Source organism: Lynx canadensis, chromosome C1, assembly GCF_007474595.2.
Source record: "Lynx canadensis isolate LIC74 chromosome C1, mLynCan4.pri.v2, whole genome shotgun sequence".
NCBI classification, from domain to species: Eukaryota; Metazoa; Chordata; class Mammalia; order Carnivora; family Felidae; genus Lynx; species Lynx canadensis.
The window spans coordinates 32,727,760-32,747,944 of NC_044310.1; the positions used below are offsets into that span (position 1 = coordinate 32,727,760).

The 20,185-nt window shown below is 44.0% G+C and overlaps 2 long non-coding RNA genes across 2 annotated transcripts; one reads left to right on the plus strand and one right to left on the minus strand.

The window, feature by feature from the left end:
- The first annotated feature begins 1,479 nt into the window (after positions 1 to 1,479).
- LOC115520118 lies at positions 1,480 to 13,638 on the plus strand. The gene is made up of 3 exons (XR_003970697.2): positions 1,480 to 1,609; positions 8,952 to 9,156; positions 13,564 to 13,638. It is a non-coding gene; the product is annotated as an uncharacterized LOC115520118 (long non-coding RNA).
- Positions 13,639 to 14,565: 927 nt separating this feature from the next.
- Positions 14,566 to 19,997, minus strand: LOC115520117. The gene is made up of 3 exons (XR_004343962.1): positions 19,944 to 19,997; positions 19,166 to 19,233; positions 14,566 to 14,626 (listed from the first exon to the last, which is right to left on the minus strand). It is a non-coding gene; the product is annotated as an uncharacterized LOC115520117 (long non-coding RNA).
- Positions 19,998 to 20,185: the final 188 nt, after the last annotated feature.

The window sequence follows — 20,185 nt, forward strand, 5'->3', positions numbered from 1 at the left end:
CGCTCGTACTCTGTCTCACTCTGTCTCTCAAAAATAAATAAATGTAAAAAAATTTTTTTCTTAAAGAAGGGAATCATGGACACTGGGGATTGGTTAGGCATTGCTGCACAGAATCTAATATGATTCCCTCCTTCCAAATTCTGAGCACTGTGTGCAGATGAAAAACTACAGTTCCCATTTGCCTTGCAGATAGGAGCCACCAATTAGATATCAACAGAAGTCACTGTGTGGGGCTCCTGGAAAACTTCTGTTGTCCTTCCTCCCTTCATCCATTCTGCTGCTTGGAAAGCAGATGAGGTGACTAGAGCTTCAAAAGCCATATTAGACCATGAGTGACCTAGAAGGTGCTAAGGATGGTGAGGCATGCAGAAAGGAACTAGAAACTTAATGATCAAGGAGCCACCATACCAAATTGGGACAACCTAACTCTGCACTTCTTTATTTTGAGGGAGAAATCAGCCTCTTTCACTTTTCAGCTGCTTTATGACCTACACACAGCCAAATGTAATTCTTAACGAATTCAAATTATTCATTTAAGCAACATATTCACAGTCGTGCAGCTAGGAAGATGTTTGTACTCAGATTTACCTGGTTCCAAAGCCCATATTCCTGCCCCTGCAGGTTTAAATTGGCCTTTTACAAGACAAAAATGGTATCCTTTTGTTAAGATTCTACAATGCAATGAAGAAATAGTGGTATAGTCTCCATCCTATTTAGGGAAAGATATTTATCCTTTACATCTAGAGTCCTTTATGTGATACAGCATTTTGGCTAGCAAAATATTTCTCTGTTGGATGTATGCAACATAAAATTACAGGAAAGCACCATGAGCTATCGAGCCAGGCATGATTTGTTATTCTTATCTTTGACTTTTTTCTATTAATTTTAATTGGCTTCCTATTCATTCCTTTTGTTGTCAGCTTGCACGTGCTGACAGGCAAGCGGTAGGAAGCACCAGTGTGAAGGAAGATTAATGGGGAACATTTTTGAAATGTGTAACAATCTATTCATCACTGTAACTTTTTCCCATTTGGAAAAAAAATCCATAATTATTTAACTTTTAATTCGAATACACTGGGCCCACCTTATGGGACACATAGTTGGAGATTCTCTCATCTACATGGTTGACAGATGAGCCTTATATGCCAGGATGGAAAACACATAGATAAGAAACAGGCCAGGAGAGCCACTATGACCCTATGAACCTGGATAAAGGCTTTATTCTTTCTTGTCTGGAGAGCATTTGGTTAAAGTAGGAAATCAACTACATGGACTGTTTAAGCCACATGTTCTAAATTGCTATTGGGGATGATATCACTAGAATTAGGAAAATTGTGCTACTTTGGGGGGGGGGTGGTAAAATACCAGAAAGTTGACATATGTTGTTTAGAAGGGTTTATTAGATAATATTGTATTTATCTCCTTTTGAGAAAAGGAGAGATGATTGTCAGAGGCTGTCAAAATACTTAGATTTAGAATGTCCTATGTAGTATAAAGGAAATAGGTAAGATTGTGATTTACCAGCAAATGTCACTTTTTCATTGTAGGGGTTTGTGGCAGATAAAAGAATGGCCCTCCAAAGATGTTCGAGTTTTAATCCCCAAAACCTGTGAGTATGTCACCTTACATAGCAGAAGGGGTTTTGCAGATGTGATTAAATGAAAGGTTTTAAAATAAGAACATTCTACTTTTATTTATTTGAGAGAGAGAGAGTGAGCATGAGCAGCAGGAGGGGCAGAGAGAGAGGGAGAGAGAGAATCCCAAGTAGGTTTCTGTGCTGTCAGCACAGAGCCCAGTGTGGGGCTCAATCCCATGAACCGTGAGATCATGACCTGAGCTGAAATCAACAGCCGGATGCTTAACCAACTGAGCCACCCAGGCGCCCCATAAAATAAGAATATGTTAAAGGTTGCAGGAGTCGAGATGCCATTGCTGGAAGGGGCCATGAGGCAGTGTGGATTGCCACCAGAAGCTGAAAAGGCAAGGGACTGATTGTCCCTCAAGTCTCCAAAAGGAGCGCTGCTCTGTCAACACTTGATTTTAGCCCCATAAGGCCCGTTTCTGACCTCCAGAACTGTAAGATAATAAATTTGTGGGATGCCTGGCTGGCTCAGTCAGTGCAGCATGTGAATCTTGATCTCGGTGTTGTGAGTTTGAGTCCCACGTTGGGCATAGAGATTACTTAAAATAATAATAATAATAATAATAATAATAATAATAACGACAACAACACCCAAGTGCCCCTCAAATGAGTTCATTTTAGATACAAGTATGCAAATCAGGATAAACTCTGGCTCCTTGGAGAAATGGCTGATTCTAGGATTGGGACAGGAAATATTCAAGATGAGCCTGAAGCATCTTGTAGTGCCAGAAAGTAATGGAGTGCTAAAAGACATATAAATAAATAAATAAATAAATAAATAAATAAATAAATAAATAAAATAAGACAGTGATGGGGATTTGTCAAAGAGGCAAAGGAAGCACCTGAAAGAGCTCCTAATGGCCGAAACTGGTACAATTTAAGCAACAAAATAAACAAAGTAGTATTGGGTTATAACCCAATGTACAGAATAAATATCCATGAGAATCCAATGTGATTCTCTCCTAAATTCTGAGCATGTGACCAGAAAAAAACAGACAAACTACAAAACTACATGTCCATTTCTTTTGCAGATAGGAATAGCAATTGAATATAAGAAGTCACTAGGTGATAATAATGATTGAATAAATAAGTAAATGGGGGAGAAGAGACAAATGTCCCGTGCAAAAAAAAAAAAAAAAAAAAAATATATATATATATATATATATATACACACACACATATCTATATATATATCCAAATAATTTATGTAGATGCTCTGCTTTTAAGGAGGTAGAACAACTCTTGATATCAGGTATCAACTGATAGGAGGTATCAACTCTTGATATCAGCTCAAGTCATGATCTCATGGTTGTGAGATAGAGCCCTGTGTCGGGCTCTGTGCTGAGAGTGGAGACTGTTTGGAATTTTCTCTCTCTCTCTCTGCTCCTCCCCTGCTCATTCTCTCTCTCTCTCAAAGTAAGTAAATAAACTTTAAAAAAAAAGGAAGTGGAATATAATTGCCTCCCCTTACGTATGAGCTGTGGAGTGACATCTATCCAAAGAGTACAGTATGGAAAGGGGGGAGGGGAGAGTAATTTTACAGTAGAGAAGCCTGACCAACACTACCTCAACCAGGTGATCAAGGTCAACAACAGTAGTTACAAGTCATATTGATAGTATGTATCCTTGATACAATGTGATGAAAACTGGCATCTATTAAAAAGAAAACCATAAGCCCAAAATGGCATCACTTAGACCAACTCACCAAACCTGGGCTTAATACCTAACCTAAATGCAATTTCAACCTCCCCCAGAAATGTAGTCTTAACAGGTCAGTCAAGAATTTTCTGGGGTGCCTGGTTGGCTGAGTCAGTGGAGCAAGTAACTCCTAAACTTGAGGCCAGGGGTTCAAGCCCCATGTTGGGTGTAGAGCTTATTGAAAAAAAAATTTTTTCTGATAAGCACCAGTGAGGTAATCTGTCACATGGGCCCTCACTGTTCCACACCGCCCAACCGGGTCCCTCCCTCCCCCCCCCCCCCCCCCCCCCCCAACAAAGGAAGAGGACGTAAAACTCCCTGCTCTTTCCACTAAGAGAAGTGACCCAACCTGAAACAATCTTTTCTTTCTTTTGCTAGTAACTTCCTTGCCCCACCCTCCTCCCTATAACAATCCTATTTTATACAACTCTTCGAGCTCCTACTTGCTGGCTGGGATGCTGCCCAACTCATGAATCACTTAATAAAGTGAATTAGATCTTCAAATTTACTCACTTGAATTTTGTTTTTAAAAAAATGAAAAATAAATGGAAGATTCAAAGACTATATATGCTCTCCAAGCAATCCTCCCTAAATACTGCTTCTCTGAGCCAAACTAATAACAATGGAAAGCATTTTGATTCCTAACAAGTGGTGGGTTGGAAGCTATTCTGCTCATGCTAAATACAGACCCAGCTGGGAGCAGCACTGACTGAACTTGCTTGTAAAAACTGAAGGGCTGGGCAGAGACCTGGGGCCAGAGCCTCACACAGGTGAGCAGAGCAAAGACATGGCCGGGACAGGAATCTCTGTAGAAAATGGTTTTGGATCCACTCCAACACACAGATATCTAGATGATGGAGACCCCAGAGTTCTCCTCCAGTTAGTACTGACATGGGTTAGGTCCCAGAAGACACTAGGGGCAGATTTAGCCACACTCCCAGCTCTGTCATTAAAAAACAAAGGAAACAAAACTCCCTTTGGATAACTAAAAATAAATAAGTCAAATTTGTTTTTTTAACAACCCTTACCTCTTGTGGTCTTCCTCCCAAAAGGCAATGACCTTTTATTCTATAATGATAATAATAATAATAATAATAATAATAATGTATCAATATTTTCATATGCTCATATATTGTCATTGTTCATATGTTCATTATAACAAATATGCCATAGTAATATAAGACATTACTAATAGGGCAAACTGAGCACAGCGTACATGGGAAATATCTTTACTATCTTTGCAAAATCTAAATTTTTCTGTAAATCTTAAAGTTTTACATTATAAAGCTTACTTAAATTTTTTTTTAACGTTTATTTATTTTTGAGACACAGAGAGACAGGGCATGAACCGGTGAGGGTCAGAGAGAGGGAGACACAGAATACGAAACAGGCTCCAGGCTCTGAGCTGTCAGCACAGAGCCCGACGTGGGGCTTGAACTCACGGACCATGAGATCATGACCTGAGCTGAAGTAACCGACTGAGCCACCCAGGCGCCCCTATAAAGCTTACTTAAAAAGAAGGAAGAATGTGGGGCACCTGGGTGACTCAGTCAGTTAAGTGTCTGACTCTTGATTTCTGCTTAGGTCATGATCTCTTGGTTCATGGGATCAAGCCCCAAGTAGGGCTCTGCTCTGACAGCACAAAGCCTGCTTGTGCTCTCTCACCCTATCTCTCTCTGCCCCTCCCTTGCATGCTCTCTCTCTGTCTCTCAAAATAAATAAATATTAAAAAAAGAAGAAGAATGAATCTTAGTTTCTGATATATCATCTGTGGGGATAACAGACCAACGATAAGCTAGTCCTTAATCTTGTGTCATGTTGAATCTGATATTCTTGGAGGATGTCCTAAGATCCTTCATCATTCAATTTTTCCTAGGATCTCAACAGGAATTCAGCATCTACCAGGTAATTATGCAATTCCTCAATAAGTAATTATTCAATTCAACTGTCACCACACCCTGTGGCAGGCCTGGTTATCCTAAAAGAGGAAGGTACTCTGGACATAGAGCTGGAAGAAAACAGGATGAACCTACTATCCTACTAATTCTTTATCCCCTGCACCCTAATGAACAGTGTTCTGCTGGGTGTTATGTGCACTTAATTATTTTGTCCCAAGGGGTAGGTTAGATGTGCTGTTTCACTTCCGAAACTTTAAGCCTCCCTATGAGACTAGAAAAAGGTCTAGGACTTTGTTAATGGGAAGAGTGGCTGATGGAACAGTGCTTCCTCTCAATTTCACACATCCCTTCCGTTTGGCAGGTGCAGTACTCTTAGCATAATACTGGGGAGGAGAGTAAGTTTCTGATTGGTAAGTTTGAAAGGAGAATCTGAGGCTGGACAATTGGTTCCTAGACCTGTTTGAAAGCAGAAACAACACTATAGCTTTTTTTTGAGAGAGACAGAGAACACACACACACACACACTCAGTGGGGGAGGGGCAAAGGGAGAGAAAAAGAATCTCAAGCAGGCTCTATGCCCAGTACAGAGCATGACATGAGGCTCAATTTTACCACCTTGAGATCATGACCTGAGCCAAAATCAAAAGTTGATGCTTAACTGACTGAGCCACCCAGGCACCCCAATAGTTGTATTAGTTATATTATTAACGTAGCTCCATGTTCTGTTCCCTACTTAATTATGTTTTATGCATGTCTTAAGCCCAGTGCACGACCAATCATTAACTGTGCCCTTGTAACTCTACCACTTGTTTGCACATTGATTATTATAAGAATCTGACGGGACACAGATGCTGACATTTGTCTTAAAACTATCTGATGTACCAAGTCCTGAATGGCACCTCATTGTCTGGAAGCATGTATACCTCCAGATGTTTCAAGCCCCGCCCCCCCCCACTTAAGGTTTCAAGAAACCCTTCACTCTCCTCTCATGAATTTATCTTCTTCTCCAAACATACATAAGCTGTGCCTAGGCTCAGCAGGGGAATGCAGCTGTTGGAAATGATCCCCTGCCTCCTCATCGGGCTGCCCTCTGATAACAAAGCTTTCTCTGCTTCAAAACCGGTGTCTCAAGACATTGGCCTACGGCACATCAGGTGCACAGACAAGTTTGAGTTCAGTGACAAAACTAGGTATGCACAGCAGAACCTCTTTCCTATCTCCTTCCTTTGGAGAGTGTGTCTGGCCAGAGTTAGCAGGCTCTATGCTCTGCTCCTTCATGTTCTCTTCATGCTCCCTTCCCTTATGGAGGAGTCCTACAGAATTCAGTGATTTCTCTGACTAGGTGGTAAATCCATCTAACTCTAGGTTTCAGCATTAAGAAGACAGTTGAACTCTCACATCAAAGCCACGTTCTCTGATGTCATAGAAACATAGTCTTTTGGCCTCCATCTACCAGCTCTTGCCTTGTTTATCAAGTGGTTCAGAACTTGGATAGAAAAGAGAAGTGTTAAGCATTACCCCTATAAGGCCTAAGCTTTGGAGTAATACTCCCCAGGGAAGTCAAGGCCATGGTGTATTGTGCTCAACTGAAAGCAAGTGTATGCAGTAGGATGCCTTGCCTTGATTCCAGGACTCTTGTGTTGGGACAGAGGATCTGCACATAGCCTGGGACTATCTCTTGAAATGCTGGCGTTCAGAAAGACTTCCTAGGTGTCTCATATGTCTCGTCTGCAGCCTGTGGGAATGTGATGCATATTTCCAGACCTAGACTGAGCCTTGTGTCCTATAAGCCAGGGCCCTCTCTCCTGTCTTGTAGACAACTAAGAGGGCATTTGGAACCTAAGCTGCGCCATCAACAAAGTACAGATCATATCTTAGGAACGTGAACGATATCAAGCAAGGCCGGGGGGTAACCAGTAACCTTTGGGTCACATTTAGGCACATCTACAATGGCTACAACAACATAATTCTTTATGCTAGTGTTAACCACTGGTCTGTTATGTTGTGTACAGCCTCAGCCTCTATAGGCACATGAAGAACTTTACTGTGTGAGTAGATCTCTTGGGATATATTTCTCTACAGTTATAATAGACAAAAGGGGAAAAGAGGCAAATCACAGAGCACTTTTAGATGTATCTATTTTTTTTTTAATTTTTTAAATATTTATTTTTGAGAGAGAGACAGAGCACAACAGGGGAGGGGCAGAGAGAGCGAGACACAGAATCTGAAGCAGGCTCCAGGCTCCAAGCTGTCAGCACAGATGCGATGCAGGGCTCGAACTCATGAACTGTGAGGTCATGACCTGAGCGGAAGTCAGACACTTAACTGACTGAGACACCCAGGCGCCCCTAGATGTATCTTAATCTCACACCTAGACCAAAAGGAACATTTAGGGAGCCCAGGACTAAGTATTTTCCCAGGACTGTCTGCCATGGCCCCTGTGCCCAGCCATCACACAGCTCCCTGGAAAACAACGGCAGACTTTGCAGCTCTCTAGCCTTTACCAGCATGGGCTTGTTTCCTCTGCTGGTGGGCTTAGTTCAGTCCATTTACTCCTGGCTCCTGGTATTTGTCTATGAGTTTCTCGAATACCTAGTGACGTTCCAATAAGACTATGGAATTATAGCATTGTAGTTTATTTTATTTTTCAAAGATTTTAAGCAATCTCTATACCCAAGGTGGGGCTCAAACTCACAACCCCGAGATCCTGAGCCACACACTCCACCAACTGTGCCAGCCAGGCGCTCTGGAATTATAGTATTTTAGAGCTGGCTTTAGAGATTATTTACATAATGGGTTATCTAATTTAAAATTCTTCATCTTGCAGGTAAAGACTAGTGAGGGTTAAGTGACTTTTCTAACATTCCATTGCTGGCTAGTTACGGTGCTAGCTTGCAGGACAAGAACGTGGGTCTCCTAATTCAGTAGGGTTTTTTTCCTACTACCTGTGCTGCCCCCCATGTATCCCATCTCTTGTCTGCTGTATACAGTACACTCTCTTCTACTGGACATGACTAAATTACCTGATGCTTTAGCTGGTATCAAGATTTTAAAAATAATACAATCTGAAGTCTTCAGAGAGACGGGACCAAAGAAATAACACACAGTGTGTTGTCCGATTCCCTGGCAAGAAGGGACAGAGTCAATTACTATTAGTTTTTCCAAGTAATGGGTGTGACTCATGCAACCTTTGCTTTTCATCAAGGGTTTAGTTCATCAAGGGTTTAGCCCCATGACTGCTCTCCCTTGGCAAACCAGTTTGAAAATGAATTATTCACAGATGTTTCACTCTCATTGCTGAAAGTATCCTTCTTCACAGTTTTTTGGTGTGTGTTTTTTTTTAATTTTCTTTAATTGTGAGCAGTCAAATAGAAGCTCCTGTGCCTCGGGCTGTCTATCTTACTATCTCCACTGTCTCTAGATTAGTTTCTTCCAACTCTCTTTGATGGATTCGGTAACCACCTCAGGACACATCCCTTCCACACCTCCCTCCTACCCTGGCCCTATCACTGGCTAGAACCCCATCCGATTTAGTTTTATGGAGGATAACACAAAAGGAGAACAGGAGAACGTCTGAGCAGCAGAGTAGGAAGCAGTCCTGTGTCTTCAATTTTACACCCTTCTGCCGAAAAATAAAGCCCTAGGGCAGTGGTAGGAGAGACACAGATTGAGAAATGTATACACGTTTGACCACCTTTGACTCACCACTCCAGGGGACACCCCAGATGGCAACAGCGGACACATTCTCCTCTATCCCTACTGGAGCGAGTGCCCACTGGGATCAAAGTGGGATTTGGGTACTGCTGGAGTGTTAACGAGATGACATGTCTCCCAGTTTTCTGCTGCATTCTGTTTTGCCCGATTGTGAAGGAGCCTTCCAGGAAAAGAACTCAAGCCATATCCACGCTGTGTATGTAGGTATGTCTGAGGGGCTGGGGGAAAGGAGGCAGGGGAGGGCTGACAGAAGCAAATTGCAGGCAGGACTCCAGATTCCCAGGAGAGCATTCATCACAAAAGAAAGGGTGCAGTATCATCAGCCACGTGCAGCATCAGGGCTACAGGTTTGGTTCGTATGGTAGTTCTGGGACCAACATGGTGGCTATTACCTAACCTTGTCAAACCCAATCTCTTGCCATTGGTATCTTCTCTATGTTCTGGGGAACAGGAGAGGGCCAGGTTTAAGCTGCATGTAACACTACAAAGGCCTGCCTTGGCACATCGGAGAGCCATCACGGTCTTAACAGTGTGACTAAATGTGAGCATGGCTTACTCTGACATGGTGTGATGGTCAGTACTTCCGTGAGATGGTTCTCACAGCTTTTCTTTTTTTTTTTTTAGTTTATTTTTTTTGAGAGACAGAGAGAGAGAGAGAGAGAGAGAGAGAGCAGGGGAGGGAGGGAAAGAGAGAATCCCAAGCAGATGCAGGACTTGAACTCATGTACCACGAGATCATGACCTGAGCCAAAATTGAGACCTAGACACTGAGACACCCAGGTGCCCCATGACAGATTTTCTTAGATTTTATTTTCTATCTTGATAAGAGATGTACCAGTTTCAGAAAACATAGAACCCCCAATGCTTCATAATTTCCACAGCTCATGACTGTGTGCTTTTGACAGCTCTGTCACATTCGTGATGGTTTTTCATTATTTGTTTGCTTTGGCATATTGAGAGGGCATATGAGGCTGTTATAGTTGGATGACAAGGTGGGATGGGCCTGTGATCCCTCCTGCTCTCCCGGTGTTATGTTTAACATAATGGCATTTCTTTGATACACTGGCAAACGAGAGGAAGCTGCTCCTTTGCTTTTCAGAGGAAACAGTAGGAGCTGTGCTCCTGGTAGCCTTCAGCTGCCTAGGGGCAGTCACAGCTCCTGAGGGCAGGGATCAGGACCCTAGTACAAAGAGAAAAAGTGCTTCTTCCTCCTGGAGAACACAGGTGGGTGGGTGGGTAACTCAACCTTAATGAACTACGTTTCGTGCTAGACTTTGGTCCCCATGCTTGCCCTTACTGGGTGCCCTTGTGCACTGCACAGTCTATACAACTGGACATAATGGCACAACTCTCTGGACTGGACCCCATCAGATAATCTGGGAAACTCACGGGCACATCTCCAAATAGAGTACTAAAAGGAGGTGCAGGAAAGAAACACAGCACAGGCATTGGCCTGAGCACCAGAGTGGCCAACCACGGTCCAGCTAAGTAGCATCAACAACATAAGCAGCGGGAAATCCAAGGGAACCATGGAGCAGGAATCCACACAGAAAGCAAGCAGTGATCAGTGTGGAACGTTAAGAGCGGAAACATCGAAAGTATGACATGAAGCCTGGGCTGTTTCGTGGGAACACTGGAGATATTTAGTTGGGGACTCTCAGGCATTAGAAAGGAGAATGTGGTGGAAAGTTCTTGTTTTGTCTGCCCAGACCCACACAAATTGTGTGAGTCTGGTGAGGCTGCCAACTATTCCTCCCCACTTCACAGCCACAGGGCCCAGCCAACCAAGGAACCCAATAGCCTTGGCTATGATTAGCCCAGAGGTAGGCCAATCAGGTTCTTCCTGGGGATTTTTTTTTTTTTTTTCCATTTAAAGGTAGAAGAAAAGGCATGTGGCCTTCCAGATAAAGAGTGTTAAGAATGTGAATGGGGGCCCTCTTCTCTGCCATGTAGAGGAAGGTATCTCTTGTAGAAGAGAATGGGGCCAATGTCAGAAAGAAGCAGAGCAAGAGTGAGAGAAAGGAAGGGACAGGGATTGAAAGAGTGAGAAAGACCAATTTTGAAAATGTATTTTAGTCCCCTAGATCTAGCTGTGACTGAAGTCCACTCCTAGACTTCCAAGGGTTGTAAGCCGCCAGTACATTCCCTTTTTGCTTATGCTAGTTTAAACGGAATTTGTTACTTGCAAATTGTCAAATGTACATGCAGGTGGGACCTATCTCTAACTCTTTAAAAATCTTTTTAAAAGTTTATTTATTTTGTGAGGGAGAGAGTGTGTGCACATGCACACACATACACATGTGTGCACATGAGCGGGGGAAGGGGCAGAGAGAGGGAGAGAGAGAATCTCAAGCAGGCTCCATGCTGTTGGCTGAAACTCACAAACCATGAGATAATGACTTGAGCCAAAATCAAGAGTCGAATGCTTAACTGACTGAGCCACCCAAGTGCCCCCCTATCTCTAACTCTTAAGTGACCTTTTAGAGTTGGGAACCTTCAGTTCATTACAAACTGCCAATGCATCTTCATATTCTCAAGGATGCTAAGAGTTACCTGCCTCTCAGTTCCCTGGATATTCCCAAGGTCTTTGGATGATTTGACCAAATTCCTGACTTTTTATGGTTAAACTTCCTTGCTTCTGACCCATCTCTTTGATATACAGAAGGACAGATTATGTGGCTGACCAAATCATCCATCTGAACTGGGAATTCTGCCTTACTGAATAATTACTAAAGTTGCACCAAAAGAGAGACATATTAATTCTTAAGATTTTACTGGCAACTCCTTTTGTAAAAATAAAACATATTTGCAAATGAGTAACCTGCTCAATACACTGGTTTTGCATACTCAAATATTTATATTTTAAGCTATATATGTTTGTGTGTGTATGTGTGTATATATATATATATATATACTTTCAAAATGTTTATTTTATATATTTTATAATATGCATTATAAAATAAATAAAAATATATACACACACTAGTAATTTTTCATCCAAAGAAAGTCTATATAAAGAAAAAAGTATATATCACTTTGTGCCAGTGATATGCCACAAAGCTAAGAATTGATTCCTATCTTGGACCAGTTATCTTCAAACAGAAGGTACAAACAATACTTATTAATCCTAACATGGGCACATTTATTCACAGGTCAAGCATGATAGAGCTTTAGCAGGATGACCAGTGGTGAATGGGAAATGGACAGAGCCCACCAGGAGCAGAACTAGGGAAAACTGACCTAGCTAAAGGGTCATTTGTCAACATGCCAAGATAAAGAATATGCCAGGACTAAGTTCCAGCTGGTTTCAGTATCAAGGAAGTACACAGCAGATGAAGCATAGCTTAGACCTAGTGAAGGGTCTAAGATCAATGTCAGCAAATGGCAGTCATACCATGGTTCTAGGTTGGCAGCCAGCCCCTAGAGGGTAACAAAAACAGGTCTTGGGCTCACGAGGGACAGGAATTCAAAGAGCTAGGATGAGGGTCAGGATCTTAGACCTGCTAGGGTTTCAGGCTAGTCCTTTTGTCCAAATGGGAAGAATGCCTACTTAGACAGCCTGGCCATTATGGATGAAAGCTACACCTCAGTGGGCATGCAGGGGGTCAGGCGATGGCACAATTTATTTCACCCACTGGCGGGAAAAGGAATTCAGCTCAACCTAGGTAGTAAGACACAAATATGACTAAGACGTAGCAAAATTGCTCTCAAATGGCTTACAGTCTAGACGGAAACAGAGCACAAGGAGATGATTTCACATGTGTGCAGATACTGGAGGACTTTGACAATTGCCAAAGGAGAAAAATGCATAGTGTGCTACCGTTGGGAAAATGAATACAGTTTTACACCATAAGATGGCCAACGGGACTAAAACAAGCTCTGGTCTCTAGTTTGGAGACCCCTCTTCCAGGTTCTTCTTGCCCTGTTTGCCACGCGCACAAGCCTGCCACAGATATGGAAGCTGACCACTATAAATTACCCTTCCTCCCTTCATTCGGAGCTCGGATCTTTGGAAAAACAGTCTCCTCTGAGCCCGCTGGTGTTAAATAAATCTCCGATCCACCAAGATCTCTGAGTGCCACTTGGTTTTTCCGCCAGCGTTCCAGCCTGGTTCCGTAACACTATCAGAACACAAAGAAGGGCACTTACCCCAAACTAAGATACAGGAAGATTTCCTAGGGAAGGTGCTACTTGAGCCGATGCTAGCAGGCAACGAAAGTGAGAAAGATTTACCGTGAACAGTCGTGGAGGTGGGACACAGAAATGCATATTCAGGGAATTTGAAGAAACTGGAGATTACTAGAGTGGCACATCTGTAGGGTCTCTTATCCCCACATAAGGATAGGGAGGTACGGTGGGAGCTGTTCTTCATCTTCATGTCCATTTCTTCTCTTCCTTTTAGTAACAGAAGCCCTTCTCACCCCACACTGAGTTTTAGCTGGGCACACACCTAACCAATTAGGGAGTACAGTCTCCAGCCTCCTTGCAGTAGATGTGACTATGGGTCCAGGTTCTTGGGATGTGAATGGAAGTTAGGAGTATAATGTTCATGTTACATCTTTCAAAGGCGGCCACTTGTCCACTTCCTCTTTCCTCTCTTTCTCCTTCCAGAGGCCTGGAACACAGATGTGGCCACAAGAGCCGGCCCCAAACATGCCAACAATGAGTTGGTGGCACACTAGGATGAAAGGAACCTGGGTCCTGGGTTGAACCAGTGAAGCAGAGCTACTTCCCCATCCCGGACGTCCTCCTTACTGGACTACTGAGTGACAGAGAAATTACTTGTCGAGTCACTGTCTTCTGGGGTCTTTTGTTATTGAGCATAGCCTGTTCCCTAACATGAGAGGAAAGGAAAGATAGTGTTAGGATTTCTAATAGAATTCCCGACTTGGTCAGAAAAGGCTAAGGAGCTAGGAAAGGACGACGGAACAACTGTCTTAATGATTACAGCTGCATGAGGCTGGGGCTGGCAGATAACAAGATAAGCAATTATGCAGCCTTGTCTCCAGACAGATAGGGCAAGCCCCTTGAGAACTATAAACTCCTACCCGGTTCTGGGAGCCTAGTTCATCCAGAGCAGGACAGCAGCCGGCAATCCCCTCCTGGACGTCTTCTTTGTACCCTGCCTTGCAGACCTGTGTCCGCTGTACTCTTCAAAAGCTGGCTCCAACAAGCTCCACATGAAGACTTCATGAAAAAACCCCATTCAGTCGTTTTGTGTTAATTAGGTTTACAAAAGAAGAATATTATTTATAATCGCCTTCTATTTCCTGAAGAGGGAAGATCCTGTAACTGGAAGAACTTGCTGTTTTGCTGAACATGGTCATTCGTTGGGCACAGGTTTGGATGTAGAAACTAGGATGAAATGCATTCCTCTGAATAATGAAGGGTTGAGGAGTCTACATAGGGCTGGTGGGGGGGAAGGTGAAGAGCAGGAAAGCTGGAGGCTGGGAGGTAGGATGGGGTAGGGGATGGGAAGAGATCCCTGTGGCAGAAGCGGAGAGTGTGTACTCTGGAGAAAGAGGTGTGTCATAGCGGGGTTCCAGCTGCTACAGCCCACGTGACATAAATCACGTCTCCCCTTCAGCAAATTCGATCTTGTTCACTAAGATGCTGGTAGGAGAGGGCATAAGGGGTGTGAGCTTGAATAAGAGGAGGAGGGGAAAACTGACACCTGGATTACATACAGCACAGAGAGAAGAAACAAGAGCACAGAAAGTCAGAGTCAATGCCAATGATGAACAGTTATAGAATTGCAGACACCTTCTGTTAGTTATTGTTTCTATAATTCAAAATTATGTGTACTGGACTGTCTTAATCTGAGTTACTATTCACCCAGTAGCTACCCATTGTCCATTACTGGAATAATCATCACTAGCACATACTCATCACTTACGAAAATTCAGAAACAGAGAGCGTTCTTCTAGTTGAGGGTAGGCTGAATTTAAGGAAGGCACCAGACAGGAACTGTATTTGAGCTGGGCCTTGAAGAATGGACAGGAATTGGTTATGCAAAGTCTTCTCAGAGGAAGGGAACAGCACGGATAATCTGACCAAAGCCAAAGTCATGCATTTTTTCCACATATACTTAGCAACGTGCACTGTGTGCCAGGCACTAAGCAAGGTCCCAGGGAGGTGAAGATGAATTTGGCTTCACAGGCTTCTGTTAATATATCCTGCTGTTTTTCTTTTCGTTCTGTTATTGGTTTGCCGCATCTATCAGGTCTTTTTTGGCCACATTTCTGCCCGGCCAGTTTTTCTTTCTTGAATTGTGTGTGTGTGTGTGTGTGTGTGTGTGTGTGTGTGTGTGACAGAGAGAGAGAGAGATGCTTCTTTTGCTATCTAATGCATTTTAACCTGCCATTGATGACCATTTCTCTAATTTATTGAGGTCAATTGAATTTTGATCTTCTATATACTTGGCACATCCATCTGCTTAGGGTCATATGTAATATTTATGAAGACTATCACTTTCTTTCCACTGTCCACACCCACATCTCAATACCCATTTGTGCCAGTCTATACTGAAGGTTAAAAGTAAGATGAGAAATATAGCCCCAGAATCCCAGGTTACAAAACCTAGTATACTTGACCCTTGAGCAACACAGATTTGAACTGTGTGTGTCTACTTATACATGGATTTGTTTCAATATAGTACAGTCCTGTAAGTATATTTTCCCTTCTTTTTGATTTTTTTAAAAATTTTTTTAATGTTTATTTACTTTAGAGAGAGAGAGAGAGAGAGACACGGGGAGGAGCAGAGAGAAAGAGAGGGAGACACAGAATCCAAAGTAGGCTCCAGGCTCTGAGCTGTCAGCACAGAGCCTGCCGCAGGGCTCAAACTTACAAACTGCAAGATCATGACCTGAGCCCAAGTCAGACACTTAACTGACTGAGCCACCCAGGCACCCTTTGATTTTCTTAATAACATTTTCTTTTCTCTAGCTTACTTTCTTGTAAGAATACTGTGTAGAACACATATACAATATATGTGTTGTTTATGTTATCAGTAAGGCTTTTGGTCAACAGAAGGCTGTTAGTAGTTAAGTTTTTAGGGAGTCAAAAGTTATAAATGGATTTTCAACTGTGCAGGGGGTCGGCATCTCTACCCACCGTGTTATTCAAAGGCCAACTGTTTATCTGTAATTGACCACAGTTTTGTCAACTGAAATTGCAATGATGTCTCTTAACGATGGTCATAACTATTATCGACAGTTACCTGAGTACCTACTACAGGTAGAAACAGTGATACACAATGCTTTAGCCCCTGTTCTTAAGAGGCTTACTGTCTAGATGAGGAGGCAAATAGATGGTGCACAGGCCACTTTTCTATTCCTCTTCCTAACAGAGTAAGAACAGAAGTGAGAGTGTGGGAACATAGGAAGGAATTCCCTTTTCTGCCCTTCTATTTATTTATTTGTTTGTTTGTTTTGAGAGCAAGTGGGGGAGGGGCAGAGAATGTCCTGTCTTCTTAATGGTTTCCTTCAGAAGGAAGAATTTGTTAATCTGATTGTTCAGAACCCAGTACATTAATGAGTTCACATTTTACGTGGTTACGGTCGCTTTGTCTTCAAAGGTCACGTGGCCGTGTGTGCTGCTTTGCTCCCCATTTCCTGCTAAGCGGCCCGGCTCAGTCTCTAGCACACACTAAGAAAAGTAAATCCGGTCTGCTTTGCAGATCTGATCATCTTCTCCCCTCTTTCGGCAGGCATGCCCACGCATACTGGCCCCGAAATGTAGAGGGGGGAAAGGGAACAGGGAATTAGGGAGCTTCACTGTAGCCTGAAACCTATGCCATGTCATTCAACCTAGTCTTCTGGCAGATTTCTGTTCTGGAGGTTATTGGGTGCCAGCTCAGCTATGAGTAAAATAATCCACTGGTTTCGATTCCAATTTCTTTCCTGTGCATAGTCCCCTTGGGAACTCTAAGGAGAGGAGAGATGATTAGCAGAGCAAGATTTGGTTATTTCTGGTCCTTGTGTGTGGCCCGCTGTGTTGTTGGTCACAGTTTTAAACAAATGTTTGCTGTCCTTCCTTAGTGATGCCAGAGTTGGCCAGAGGAACTTTTTGTGACCAAGAACATGCATCAGTTCCAGGCAGAAATATTAAGAACTACTGTGGGATTCACATGATCACTTTTCTTCTTTCATGAGACCAACTGTGTTCCAGATAAGGGTCCAGCGTGGGTCCCAGCATAAGGACAAACTAGAATATAGCCAAGTTGACCTGCCATGAACATGTAGGGTATTTCAAGAAAAAAACTTTGCTGTCGTAAGACACTTTGAGATCATCTGTTACCACAGCCTAACCTAGCTGACATATTTACTGTATTACCACATGTATTAAACACTGCTATTTGTCCCCTTAACATCTATTCTCCTTTCATTCCTCCTAAGAAAACCCCCATTTTGCCCAGGTTATTCACCTAAGTCTACACGTGCTTGGGGGAAAAAAAGTCTAATTCTCAGCCACAGGGGCGAATCATAATTAATTTAAGCCATTCATGATAGTTTCTTCCTCCTTGATGGTGACTGGTTTAGATGTCAGCATATGAGATCATGGGAAGATGGCTTGAAGAATTCCAAGACAGGTTTTCCTTGATAATGAAAGGGATACATGGGAAGAAACAGTCTCTCTACTTCTGCCAGATGTTACGTGTATGCATGTGTTAGGTGGAACTGTGGCAACCATTTTGTGACTACGAGGGGCACTAACCTAGGAATGTCAGAGTGACAAAACGGAAAGAATCTGGGTCACTGAGAATGTTATTTAGCTGTTAAATGAACTAAATCTAAAGCTGCCCTACATGCCACATGAGATAATATATTTTCCTTACTGTTTAAGAGAGTAGAATCTAGGGGCGCCTGGGTGGCTCAGTCGGTTGAGCGTCCGACTTCAGCTCAGGTCATGATCTCGCGGTCCGTGAGTTTGAGCCCCGCGTCAGGCTCTGTGCTGACCGCTCAGAGCCTGGAGCCTGTTTCAGATTCTGTGTCTCCCTCTCTCTCTGACCCTCCCCCGTTCATGCTCTGTCTCTCTCTCTCTCTCAAAAAATAAATAAACGTTAAAAAAAAATTTAAAAAAAAAAGAGAGTAGAATCTGGAATGGAGGGGAAAGAGTGAGTTTGGCTTTAGGTATGTTGAGATAATGGCAGGACAGCATTCTGTTTTATACTGCTGAAGCTCAAAAGATGTCAGGATTCAATGTGAATTTGGGAGTCATCTATGGAGAAAATTACATAACATAATACATCTGGGAAAAATAATCCTAAACCTGGGACCATATCTCTGTGCGTGAGGAATTTCCGTAATATAACAAAATGTTACCCTATACAAGCATAGCCATCTCCTAACGGGATATGCCGCTGTCCCACATCCTCACCTGTCACCCATCCTAGAAAAGGGAGACCACAGGGGTGGTATTAACTTGCTAGCAAGGAAGAGCAAAGACAGTGAGGAAGCAGACCCTGCTCTCCTCAAGCCTGGATATGCACCTGTATCTTCATATGACTTAAGTATTCTAGCCTCGTATAGAGAGCTATGGACATAGATGATAAGCAACTTCTAAATTTACAGACCCTTATACAGTTTTCAGTAAACAAGTGTGCCAGCACTCTATGGTTCGTCATCTCATAGACATGCTATGTGTGATACTGCAAAAGCCCCATAGGAAGCACCAGGGTCAACAAGGTGAATACCATGGAGCATCAAGGAAATGGCCAATGTAGAAGACAGAGTCTCTAGTGCCCAAGCTCATCTGTGGTTAGAAGATATTTTGGGGGGGGGGCACCTGGGGGGCTCAGTCAGTTGAGGGTCAGACTTCGGCTCAGGTCATGATCTCATGGTTCATGAGTTCCAGCCCTTCATCCAGCTCTGTGCTGATCGCTTGGAACCTGCTTTGGATTCTGTGTCTCCCTCTCTGTTGCACCTCCCCCTCTCACACTGTCTCTCAGAAAAATAAATAAACATTAAAAAAATTATAAATAAAAAAAAGAGAATTTTTGGAAATTACTAATCCATAGGGCACTAGTGTACTGATTCTTAAGAAAATACATGGTAGTGGGGGGGGGCATTTTGCAACACAAAAGGATTTAGTTAACCTTGCTTGAAAAAGAATTAATTTTGAAACTCTATTTAGATATAACTTTTCCAAAGGCACATCTAGTGGGGTAAATGCACACATCTGCATGATATTTACAGTGAAGCCTGTACCTTACCTGAGACATCTTAAGATGGGTTTCCAAGTCGTCACTGCTGGGCCTGCCTTGAAATTACTCTTGCTTCCCTAAGCCAAAAAAAAAAAAAAAAAGACTCTATTTTAATGAGCTGGAAGAGCAATTGCGATCTTCAAAGATGGCTAACTTCAGTCTTGCAGTTATTTAGAAGGGATCTGGCTTCAAACATTGTTTGCAGGCGGAATCTGCAATTGGCTAGGACCGAGGACGGTATTTAAAGATGACTCAGTTGTACGGCCTGTGGGGGTGGAGAGAGGGAAGACCAGCCAGTGGTCCTTCTAAAAGGACTCTTAAACCCGTTTTCGTCACATTGAGGTTCTGAGGCCCACAGCCGCCGCAAACTAGTTGGGGTGTCCAGTGCAAGAAAATCTGAGACCCTGAGAAATGTACCTTCAAATTATCTGAATGGGAGGCGGCTAAAGCCTAATCCCCCTCAGCACCCCCACCCTCCACCCCAGCTCCAGGCCGGGATTTCGGCAGAGAATTCCGAGGCCAGGGTCCAACTGGGGGCCTTCCCGGGTGACCTTCGCCAGGCCCCAGAATCCCCCTTGGGATGTCCCTGAGGCCCTGCCCGGGACTCTGCTGGGGCCCACCGGTGCCCCTCGGACCCCCGCTGCTCGCGACCGCGTTTGGGACGCAGCCCGCCGCCCGCTGCGCATCTTTAGCGGGGTAGCGGGGACACCTCCTCCGCCCCGCGGGCCGCCGCCCGGCCCCTCACCGCTCCCGCCGTCCCCACCCCGGCCGGCGACGCCACGCCCACCGGGGTCCCGGGCGGGGCGGGATGCCCTCCGGCTGCCGCGCTAGTCGCCCGCCTGCCACCCGCGGACTCCCCGGGGCCCGTCCGCCGGGCGCCGCCCCTCCCCCTCCGCCGCAGGCCCCGGCCCCGCCGCCCCTCCCGGGCGCCGCCCGCGGAGGCCGCCTCTGCAGCTGGCCGCGCGGCCGGCCCGCGCCCGCCGCCGCGCGCTGATTGGCTGGCCCGGGCCGGCGGCGGCGCTGAGTGGC